Source organism: Hyla sarda, chromosome 2 (genome assembly GCF_029499605.1).
Source record: "Hyla sarda isolate aHylSar1 chromosome 2, aHylSar1.hap1, whole genome shotgun sequence".
Classification (NCBI taxonomy): Eukaryota; Metazoa; Chordata; class Amphibia; order Anura; family Hylidae; genus Hyla; species Hyla sarda.
In genome coordinates, this window is record NC_079190.1 from 87,222,605 (window position 1) to 87,234,652 (window position 12,048).

A 12,048-nucleotide genomic window follows, 5' to 3' on the forward strand; every position below is an offset into this window, starting at 1 on the left:
ACACAAAATCAGATGTATTGGTACATATGATGCATATAGTACTAGGATTTTCAATATCTTATGTAGATTCTGGCCGATTCTATATTCAGATCCAGATCTAAGAGTTGTAGGGGTTAGACCACAAGTGACCTTTAGGAGAGGATCCAATCTTAAGGACATTTTAGTCCGGAGTCATTTATCCTTATTGGGGGAGATCCATAATAGACCTCGGATGGGGGTCATAGGATCTTTTCTGTGTGGCCATTGTGGTTTCTGCAAATACTTACCCAAGATTCAAGAGTTCTCTAACCCACTTGATGGATGTCAGTATCAGATTAGACAATTCATTAATTGTTCAAGTAAAAACATCATTTATGCAGCTCGCTGTAATTGTCGCAAACTATATATCGGTAAGACAACGCAAGAATTTAGGAGGAGAATCTCCAAACACCTGAGCACTATACGTACAAACAGTGATACGCCACTTGCTAGACACATGAGGGCAGTTCATAGTCAGAATGTATTTGAGATCGAATTTTGGGGTATTTGTCAGAAACAGCTGGGCTCACGTAGAGGCAATATAGATAAACTATTGTTACAAGAAGAATCCAGATGAATCTATAGACTGGGAACACGTAGCCCCTATGGCCTTAATGAGTAGAAATGGTACAATTTCAATAATTTTGATTATTTAGAGTTGGCGATGGTATTATTCTGGGCAAATTTAAGTATCATATAATTTTTGATTGATATATAATTAATGCGGTCCCCCGTTTTTCTATTGGTTTTGGCATAAAATGTGCATATATGGATAGATACATCACTAACCAACAAAAGAAAGAGGACAACCAAATAGATTGTATATAAGTGCAAGTGTATAAATTAATAAATAAATAATTAATTATAAAGCTATTAGGGTTAAACTATACTACCACTTTATTAATAGTGGGAATTAACTGTTAATACACTTGCTAGATATACAACTATAGAGATTATAATCTACAGCTAAATGATTATATGGGTTGTCTATTATAGATCCCTATAAGCCTCCTTTATCTAATACCTTAATCCTAATATACAGATCAAGAGATCCTTGGGATCTATATATGTCACTAATACTGGGTAGATAACTTTCCATCAGCCAGATTCTAAGTCTGTGCAGATGCGCATTGACATCCTGAGTCACGGACATAGGTCTAAGTCCGTGCGCATGCGCGAGTCCTCACAGCGCTGATCGCGCATTGAACAGTGAGCCCGGAGATAGGGCGCATGCGCGATCTACGGAATGGAACATGTAAACAAAGGAAAACACGGGTAAGTGCGGCGACCTATGACTGTCATCAACAAGCGCCGGAAGTTATCCTTTAACCCGAGTGACCTGCAATAAACTGTCAAGTGATAGGTGGCATAGGAACAGGTAAGTTTATGTGAGATCATCATTGGCTCTAAGGTATGGGGAGTGTCCAAAGGACGTTATAAAAGGAAGCACTTGCATATACACGTGGCCATTTGTCTCTTAACCCCTGAGGACGTGGGTCAAACCACGAAACATGTAGGGGAGACAGATTGATTACATTTTAATTGCAGCATTTTCCCCAATAGACAGTGGTCTGCAGCCACTGTCAAGTACATATTACTGTGAACTCCAGACAGGAGAAGCAACACTAGTTGAGGGAATAGCCTGCTAATTTTATTCACTACAGGGGACTTTTTTAATAATAGTACAATAAAAGTGACGTTTTATATAGTTAGGGAGGGAATTTTCAATAGGGGTTTTTTACCCCGTCACCTTGGTGACTGGGGTTTGGAGGTTTTTCTTGGTTTATTTACCCCCTTTTCCCGTCCTGGGCATCCAAGTGTTTGTTGTTTTGGTCTTTTCCCGAAAGACACGCCCTTTTTGGGGTTTTCTTAGTAAAATGGAGAGTTAGTCGAGTTATTTTAAATTCTGGTGCAAAGTCTTTACTGTGTCTGCACCAGCCCACTGCTTGCATGCTGTATGGTTTACATATTATGAAACATGATCCTAGATTATAAGTGTACAAAATATTGTATGTCTTAAAGAGAAACTGCATAAACTAAATCTAGATAGAAGTATCTATAGATTTGCACCTAATGTTCCACAATAGATATTTTAGGATATGCGATGTCAAAAAGCCGTATAACAAGTGTTGTGTATCTTACCAGCTTCATAATACATGAAAATTGCAGACAGGTAAAAAACATTTAAAAAAATAAATAAATAGTTTGCCGGGACATATGAACAGGATAAACATTAATGTATATCTTCAGTCCACAAACATGCATTCTATTAGGACAACACCTCATATATTCTCCCTGCTGCAGGCATATAAAGACGGTCAACAAGTGTATGTCACCAATTATATAAAACCAAAAAAGGAGCATATCCAAATATTGTTCCACATTACAGAATGACATATGAAAAAGAACACAACAGGGAATTACTCCAGTAATGCTGTGCTCTTGGTATCGCACAGTGGGAAGTACATATAATAATGCACAATCAGCGAATCACTTATGTAGCAAAACTTAGCAAAAAATGCATGGTACACCAACCAAGTGTGAATATTGTCCAAAAATCAATGTTCACTACATAGAAGGGGAAAAAAAGAAGAAAAAAAAAGAGAAGAAGAAAAAGGTGCCAGATCAATTAAAATACATTAGATCATTTCTGAAGTTTAGACCTGAGGGAGCCCTGGTCTCCATTCTTAGGATTCAAAATGCCTCGCTGGTAAACAGAGCATGTGCCCAATCCCCTCTTCGTTTAGGGGACGTCTATATGCTGACATCAACCCGTACCAACCAAACATAATTTGCTACGGAAGATATATAGACGACCTCCTCGTAGTATGCCATGGACTGGAAGAAAACACAGAGGGATTTGTGTCCTTCTGTAATGATAATTACATGAATCTCCACTTTACTTTTCATGTGGAGAAATGGCGAATCGATTTTTTGGATGTCACCTTGATAGGTGACATTTACCAAAAGAATGGACACCAAGATGTTCTGTAAGCTGACTGCTGGTAATAGCATTCTCCATGCACAGAGTTGCCACCCTAGGCATACCACCAAGAACCTCCCAATAGGAGAGTATATTAGAGCTAAAAGGGCGTCCTCTCAGGAGTCTTTTTACCAGCAGTTGAGCACGGACATCACAAATAGACTCAGAGGCTATAACAGTGCTACTCTGAAAAGGGCAAAATCTATTGCAGATGAAAAATCTAGGGAGCAATATCTTGATACCTCTTCTTTCAAAAAACAGGATCAATCTTCTTTTAGTCCCACATTCTCAACCCCATTCAGCCGCAATTTTTATCAAATCAAAATCATTATTCAAAGACATATTCCTGTGTTATTACAAGATGACATACTAGTCAAGTTAGTGGCTGGTGGGGTGAGATGTGTTGCTTGTTGCTAAAAGGGCAAAATCTCTGGGCAGTATTTTATCACCTAGCTATTTTCCAGCGGATAAACCGGTTTCCATGTGGCTACATACTATTGGGAATCACAAATGTAGCCGCCCCCGATGTAACATGTGTACTTTTTATGTTGACTTCCCATCAGGTGACATCTGCGGCCACAGGGGTGACATACCCTGTATTAAGTTTCATAAACTGTGATAGTGAACATGTGATATATTGTGTCACCTGCCGAGAATGTAATCTACAGTACATAGGCTGTACAGGCTGGAAACTCAAAGGGTGCATCCATGAACATCTATGGTGCAATAATGAGTTTTCCAGCCATTCCATGTTAAACCTTACGAGGCATATAATGGAAAAACATGAAGGAAACAGTAATACTTTGTATGTGCAAGGCATTGAAAAGGTTCCCTCCCTTAAATGAGGAATGGATTGGGCACATGCTCTGTTTACCAGGGATGTGTTTTGGATCCTGACAATGGAGGCCAGGGCTCCCTCAGGGCTAAACTTCAGAAATGATCTAATGTACACTGCTCAAAAAAATTAAAGGGAACACTTAGATAACACATCCTAGATCTGAATGAATGAACTAATCGTATGAAATACTTTCGTCTTTACATAATTGAATGTGCTGACAACAAAATCACACAAAAATTATCAATGGAAATCAAATTTATCAACCCATGAAGGTCTGGATATGGAGTCATAGTCAAAATCAAAGTGGAAAACCACACTTCAGGCTGATCCAACTTTGACGTAATGTCCTTAACCCCTTAAGGACCAAGCCCATTTTCACCTTAAGGACCAGAGGATTTTTTGCACATCTGACCATTGTCATTTTAAGCATTAAAGGGGTACTCCGGCGCTAAGACATCTTATCCCCTATCTAAAGGATAGGGGATAAGATGCCTGATCGTAGGGGTCATGCTACTGGGGACCCCCATGATCTTCCACGCCGCACCCCGTTAGAATCATTCCCCGAAGCATGTTCGCTCCGGGTCTGATTAATGGCGATCACGGGGATGGAGCATAGTGACATAATGGCCCCGCCTCTGTGTGATTTCATGCTCCGCCCCCTCAATTCAAGCCTATGGGAGTGGGCATGACAGCTGTCACGCCCCTCCAATAGACTTGCATTGAGGGGGAGGAGCGTGATGTCGCACAGGGGCGGAGCCGTGATGTCACTATGCTCCATCCTCGTGGTCGAGACCTCCAGCGGTTCCAGAAGCCGCTAAAGGTGGGTGCTGCATGGTGGATCCCGGGGGTCCCCAGCAGCGGGACCTCCGTGATCTGACATCTTATTCCCTATGCTTTGGATAGGGGATAAGATGTCTAGGGGCGGAGTACCCCTTTAATAACTCTGGGATGCTTTTACTTTTCATTCTGATTCTGAGAATGTTTTTTCATGACATATTCTACTTTATGTTAGTGGCAAAATTTTCGGCGATACTTGCATCATTTCTTGGTCAAAAATTCCAGAATTTTATGAAAATGTTGCATTTTTTTTTACTTTGAAGCTCTCTGCTTATAAGGAAAATTTACATCACAAATACATTTTATATTGGTTCATGCATACAATATGTCTACCTCCTGTTTGCATCATAAAGTTGACATGTTTCTACTTTTGGAAGACATCAGAGGGCTTCAAAGTTCAGCAGCAATTTTCCACAAAATTTTCAAAATCTGAATTTTTCAAGGACCAGTTTACTTTTGAAGTGAATTTGAAGGGCCTTCTTTTTAGAAATACCCCATAAATTACCCCATTGTAAAACCTGCAACCCTCAAAGTATTCAACATGACATTCAGATCGTGTGTTAACCCTTTAGGTGTTTCACAGGAAGAGCAGCAAATTGAAGGAGAAAATTCAAAATGTTAATTTTTTTACACTCTTATATTGATGACCCAATTTCTCTCGAGTAAGGAAATACCTCATGTGTACGTAAAGTGCTCTGTGGGTGCACTAGAGGGCTCAGAAGGGAAGGAGCGACAATGAGATTTTAGAGAATGAGTTTTTCTGAAATGGTTTTTGGGGGGCATGTCACATTTAGGAAGCCCCTATGGTGCCAGAACAGCAAAAAAAAAATCAAACAAACAAAAAAAAAAAAAAAACATAGTACTATTTTGGAAACTACACCCCTCAAGGAACATAACAAGGGATACAGTGAGCCTTAGAACCTCACAGGTGTTTGACGACTTTTTGTTAAAGTTGGAAGTGTAAAATAAATTTTTTTTTTCACTAAAATGCAGGTTTTTCCCAAAGGGGTAATAGGAGAAAATGCCTCCCAAAATTTGTAACCCCATCTCTTCTGAGTATGAAAATACCCCATGTGTGGACGTCAAGTGCACTGCGGGTGAACTACAATGCTCAGAAGATGGAGCGCCATTGAGTTTTTGGAGAGAGGTTTTGGTTCGAATCAAAGTCAGGAGCCATGTGCATTTACAAAGCCCCTATGGTGCAAGAACAGTGGACGGGGGGGGGGGGGGGTAATAAGGGGTACAGTGAGCATATACACCCCACTGGCGTTTGACAGATCTTTGGAACAAAGGGCTGTGCAAATGAAAAATAACATTTTTCATTTTCACGGACCACTGTTCAAAAAAATCTGTCAGACACCTGTGGGGTGTAAATGCTCACTGCACCCATTATTAAATTCTGTTAGGGGTGCAGTTTCCAAAATGGGGTCACAAGTGGGGTGGGGGGTCCACTGTTCTGGCACCATGGGGGCTTTTTAAATGCACATGGTCTTCAATTCCAGACACATTCTCTCTCTAAAAGCCCAATGGAGCTCCTTCTCTTCTGTGCCCTGTAGTGCGCCAGCAGAGAACTTTACGTCCACACATGGGGTATTTATATACTCAGAAGAAATGGTGTTACACATTATGGGGGGGCTTTTTTCCTATTACCCCTTGTGAAAATGAAAAATTTGGGATAACACCAGCATTTTTCACGTCCAGCTTTAACGAAAATTCTTCAAACACCTGTGGGTTGTTAAGGTTCACTATACCCCTTGTTACGTTCTGTGAGGGATGTATTTTTCAAAATGGGGTCACATGTGTGTTTGTTTTTTTGTGTGTTTATGTCAGAACCTTTGTAACGATCAGCCACCCCTGTGCAAATCACCTCAAATGTACATGGTGCTCTCACTCCTGAGCCTTGTTGTGCGCCCGCATTTTACATCCACACATGGGGTATTTCCGTACTCAGGAGAAATTGCATTATAAATGTTGGGGGTCTTTTTTTTGTCTCTTGTGAAAATGAGTATGGGGCAACACCAGCATGTTATAGTTAAAAAATTTTTTTTTTTACACTAACATGCTGGAGTAGACCCCAACTTTTCCTTTTCATAAGGAATGAAAGGAGAAAAAGCCCCCAAAGATTTGTAAGGAAATTTCTCCTGAGTACGGAAATACCCCATATGTGGCCCTAAACTGTTGCCTTGAAATACAACAGGACTCCAAAGTGAGAGAGCGCCATGCGCATTTGAGGCCTGTATTAGGGATTTGCATAGGGATGTAAGAATTAGACTTGTCTCTGATACCAAAATTACCCTATGGCAGTGTTTCCCAAACAGAGGGCCTCCAGCTGTTGCAAAACTCCCAGCATGCCAGGACAGTCAATGGCTATCCGGCAATACTGGAAGTTGTTGTTTTGCAACAGCTGGAGGCTCCGTTTTGGAAACACTGCCGTACCATACTTTTTCATTTTTATTGGGGGGAGAGAGGTAACTGTGTAGGGGTATGTGTATATGTAGTGTTTTACTTTATATTTTGTGTTAATGAAGAATAGTGTTTTTAGGGTACATTTACACAGGCGGGGGTTTACAGCGAGTTTCCCACTGGGAGTTGAGCTGCAGCGGAAAATTTGCCACAGCGAGAAACTCACTATAAACCCCCTCCCGTGTGAATGTATCCTGTACATTCACATGGGGAAGGGGGGGAGGAACCTCAAGCTGTCCCAAAACTACAACTCCCAGCATGCCCTTTGGCTGTCCGTGCATGCTTTGGGTTGTAGTTATGCAACAGCTGGTGGAACACTGGTTGCAAAACACTGAGAGTTTGTTACTTAACTCAGTGTTTCGCAACCAGTGTGCCTCTAGTTGTTGCAAAACTACAACTCCCAGCACTGCCAGAAGGGCATGTTGGGAGTTGTAGTTATGCAACAAATGGAGGATAACAGTTTGGAGACCACTTTATAGTGGTGTCCAAACTGTAGCCCTCCAGATGTTGTCCCCCCGCTGTCTGCAGTCCCCGCCGGCGGTCAAGTATCTGGCGTCAGTCCTCCCGCTGCGATGGCCCCTGCAGCTGTCGCCACCATCTTCCCCTGCTCTGCCCGGACTTCTAGGTGCGAGCAGAGTAGGGGAAATGAATTGTCCCCCCCCCCTGCACCTGCCCTGCGATTCGCCGTTCAGTCCTGATCGGCCAATCTCAGGGGATAGGAGGAGGTGGCACCCCTGCCACCTCGCTCCTATCCTTTAAGATGATCAGGACGGTCTCTGAAAGCTCGGATCATCCCTATTTTCTGGGCGATCGGGTACCAGAGACCCGATCAGCCCGGAATCGCCTCAAATCGACGATCTGAATTAGTCTCAGGACCCCCCCAGGCATTTGCACGGGATGCCTGCTGAATGATTTCAGCAGGCATCCTGCCCCGGTCGTGGCAGGGACCGAAATTCCCACGAGCGTACAGGTACGCCCTGTGTCCTTAACTGCCAGGACGTCAGGGCGTACGTTGGGCTGTAAGCAAAACCCCCCACCTATGGATGTCTGGCCCTCTTACCACCCTCATGGAGTCTGTTTCTGACCATTTGAGTGGAGGTAATTTTGCAGGGCCTTGGCAGTGCTCCTCCTGCTTCTCCTAGCATAAAGGCAGAGGTAGCGGTCCTGCTGCTGGGTTTTTGCCCTCCTATGGCCTCCTCCATGTCTCCTGATGTACTGGCCTTTCTCCTGGTAGCGCCTCCATGCTCTGGACACTACGCTGAAAGCAAACACAGCAAACCTTGCCACAGCTTGCATTGATGTGCCATCCTGGATGAGCTGCACTACCTGAGCCACTTGTGTGGGTTGTAGACTCCGTCTCCTGCTACAACTAGAGTGAAAGCATCGCCAGCATTCAAAGTGACCAAAACATCAGCCAGGAAGCATAGGAACTGAGAAGTGGTCTGTGGTCACCACCTGCAGAACTACTCCTTTATCCGTCTTGCTAATTGCTGTTGTCTGTCCCATTTGCACAACAGCATGTGAAATTGATTGTCAATCAGTGTTGCTTCCTGAGTGGACAGTGTGATGTCACAGAAGTGTGATTGACTTGGAGTTACATTGTGTTGTTTAAGTGTTCCCTTTATTTTTTTGAGCAGTGTATTTTTATTGATCTGCCACCTTTTTCTTCTTCTACTCTTTTTTTCTTTCTATATAGTGAACATTTATTGTTGGACAATATTCACACTTGGTTGGTGTACCATGCGTTTTTTTGCAAAGTATTGCTACATAAGTGATTCGGTTTGGAGTTTTAAGCTAATATCTCAAGACCTGTGCAAGCACTTTCATGTCATTTGTATATTTTACAATATTTATCAGACAGTGTGCATAATTATATGTACTTCACACTGTGCATTAACAAGAGCACAGCATTATTGGAGTAATTCCCTGTTGTGTTCTTTTGCATATGTGATTCTGTAATGTGGAACAATATTTGGATATGCTAGTTTTTTTGTTTTATATAGTGGGTGACAGCAGGGAGAATATATGAGGTGTTGTCCTAATAGAATGCATGTTTGTGGACTGAAGATATACATTAATGTTTATCCTGTTCATATGTCCCAGCAAACTATTTATTTATTTTCTTAAATGTTTATTACCTGTCTACAATTGTTATGTCTTATGAAGCTGGTAAGATACACAACACTTGTTATACGGCTTTTTGACATCGCACATCCCAAAATATCTGTTGTGGAACATTAGGTGCAACTCTATAGATACTTGTATCGAGATTCAGTTTATGTTCCATGCAATTTCTCTTCAAGACATACAATGTTTTGTACACTTATAACAGTGTTTCCCCAACCAGGGTGCCTCCAGCTGTTGGAAAACTACAACTCCCAGCATGGATTTATTCTTCTTCCTACTGGATCCACTTCTGACTGCAGTGGCATTTTTCCAAAAAATGCCAGAAAAAAAACTAGCCAGACAGCAACACAACTATAATCTGGCCTGCAGCTTCAGTGCTGCGGCACAATGGTCAAATTAAAGCTGCTACACGTTGCCCCATAGGCTCATGCAAACTAAAGAAAATAGGATTCTGCTGCAAGCGAATTAATTCTAAGCGAAATAGCCATAGTGTTCATGGGCCCTAAGGCCGGATTCACACAGGTGCTATACAGCTGCCTTTTTCAGTTTGTATTACCACTGCAAGTCCTTTCCTATCTGCAGGTGTGATGACCGGAACTGACAGCTGTTAGTGTGTCCTGCGGTCATACTGGGACTTGCAAACTTAAAGGGGTTGTGCGCTACCCTGACTTTCGGAGCTCCGCTCACAGCGTCCGGAAGTTCATAACTCCGAACGCTGTGTGCGGGCTTCCGTGTTCGCGGCCGCCGGGCGTGACGTCACATCTGTCACGCTGTCACGCCCCCTTCCCATAGACTTTGGTAGAGGGGACGGGTGTGACGTCACGAGGGGGCGGGCGAGACGTCACGAAGGGGCCGGGCATGACGTCATGCCCAGCGGCCGCGAACACGGAAGCCCGCACACAGCGTTCGGAGTAATGAACTTCCGGACGCTGTGAGCGGAGCTCTGAACTGCAGGGCAGCACACAACCCCTTTAAAGGAGCACTCTGGACAAAGTTTTTATTTATCCAATATACCTGGGCTGCCTCCATTAAAATATTAAACCTTAACTTACCTATCGTCGCTTTCCCTGTGCCACCAATATTGCTTTCTCATCCTCTGGTCCTGTACTTTTTCTTCGACTTTTGGTGGCCAACAAAATATAGGAAACTATATACAGACTAACTATATAAAGAAATTACTATAAATCCTTTATAAATAAAATCATTTGATCAAAGTCCTCACCTGTATCTGGAAATACTGCAACTTGCTATGTGAAGGCTAAGTTATCTTATGTGCTGCTGGTGATGTGGCGTTTCTATCTGAAGACTGTAATTCAGCTGCCATTGGGAAAATGAGGTTTTGAATTTAAATGCACTGAACTGACCTCGAAGGGGGGGGGGGGAGGATATGGGAGGAGGCAGAAAGAAGCCATGTAGTGTGGATCATATAACAACAGCACGGATTCTGCCAGCTGGACAAGTTGCTTTCCCTTACGTCCTAACCAGCAGTGTTTCTGCCCATGTGAAGCTAGCATGATTGGCAGAATTTTAATAAAAAATAAAATCTCTGACAATGACCAATGACATATCTACGCAATATAGATGTGTGTGTAAGCTTTTTTTTTTAGCTCTTTTGACAGATTCGAATAGCACTGCTTCTTATGCCTCTACTTGATGTAGTACAGTGGGGCAAAAAAGTATTTCGTCAGCCACTAATTGTGCAATTTCTCCCACTCAACCTCTTCAGGACGCAGGGCAAACAGTTATCATTTAGCAGGCATCCTGGCTCATCGCTGGAGGGGGCCCCTCATATCGGCAATTGCTGCAGATCGCCGGTAAATACAAACCCGGATAAGGATGATGATCAGTGGTGTAATATACACCACCGATCATCATCCGTATTGTTCTGGGAGGTGGACGTGTTGCCACCCCCAGTACAGCTGTGATTGGGCGGCCATAGTGTCAGCACCAATCATGGCAGTATGGGGAGGGGGGAGGTCAGTGCTCCGTTCTGTCCACCATACTTCTGTGATCTGGTGTGCAGGACATAGCCCCGTGCTGCCATCTCCCCCTCAGTGTAAAAAAAGTGCCCCCTTTTCTGTGGCCCTTTGGCACAGAAAGCAACCAGGGACAGTTTAGATTAGGTAGGGTCAGGTTAGGAGTAAAAAAAAAATAAAAAAAATGTTTTTTTAAAAAGCGTACCATACTGTAGGTGTCCGCTGGTCCATAGAATCTTTTGCTGCGTGACCCCTGCCCTAGTGGGTCACTGCAGTCTCCCACCAGCTTTTTTTGGGGGGCTCAGACCTTTTTTTTTTTTGCTAAACTTGTGGCCGAGCCCTCTTAGCTATAAAAGAGCGGTCCGCCACTGTTAGCTAAAGCCCACCCTCCGCTGGTCAGTTCTGTAGTACTGATCAGCATATTTTTTTGTGGTTCAGGCGCTTTTTCGGGTTATAGCAGGTTTTTTTTTTCTTTCGTGCCACCAGTAACAAGCCTGTGCTGTGTGGACGGACCGTACCTCTGTGTGCGGCCTGCCCCACCGCTGTCAGGGATTTATCACTGATCAGCGTTTTTTTTTTTTTTTGGGTTCAGGCGGGTGCATATTTTATTTTTGGGTATTTTGTGTGGGGGTCTATATACGTGCCACCAGCCACTGTTCTGGGCTGAGAGGCTGGACCCGCCCACTGTCCTCTGCGCCCCCTGCCGACACCAAACGTTAATTAGTGCGCACATCACTGATTAGGTAAACGGTGCACGCTTTTTTTTCCCCAAAAAATAAAAAATAAAATTTCTAAGTTTCTTTTCC

General features: G+C 43.1%; 1 protein-coding gene across 2 annotated transcripts in view; it reads right to left on the bottom strand.

Moving 5' to 3' along the window:
• The window catches only part of LOC130358749 (short-chain dehydrogenase/reductase family 9C member 7-like), a 61,551-nt gene extending 50,450 nt beyond the window's left edge, over nt 1–11,101 (bottom strand). The window contains exon 1 of one of the 2 annotated variants that reach the window (XM_056562483.1): nt 11,093–11,101. The gene's annotated coding sequence lies outside the window, so the exon portion shown is untranslated. Of the gene's footprint in view, nt 1–10,488; nt 10,600–11,092 lie in introns of those variants that run through there. The other variant, XM_056562482.1, reaches the window with a different exon arrangement.
• Nucleotides 11,102–12,048: the final 947 nt, after the last annotated feature.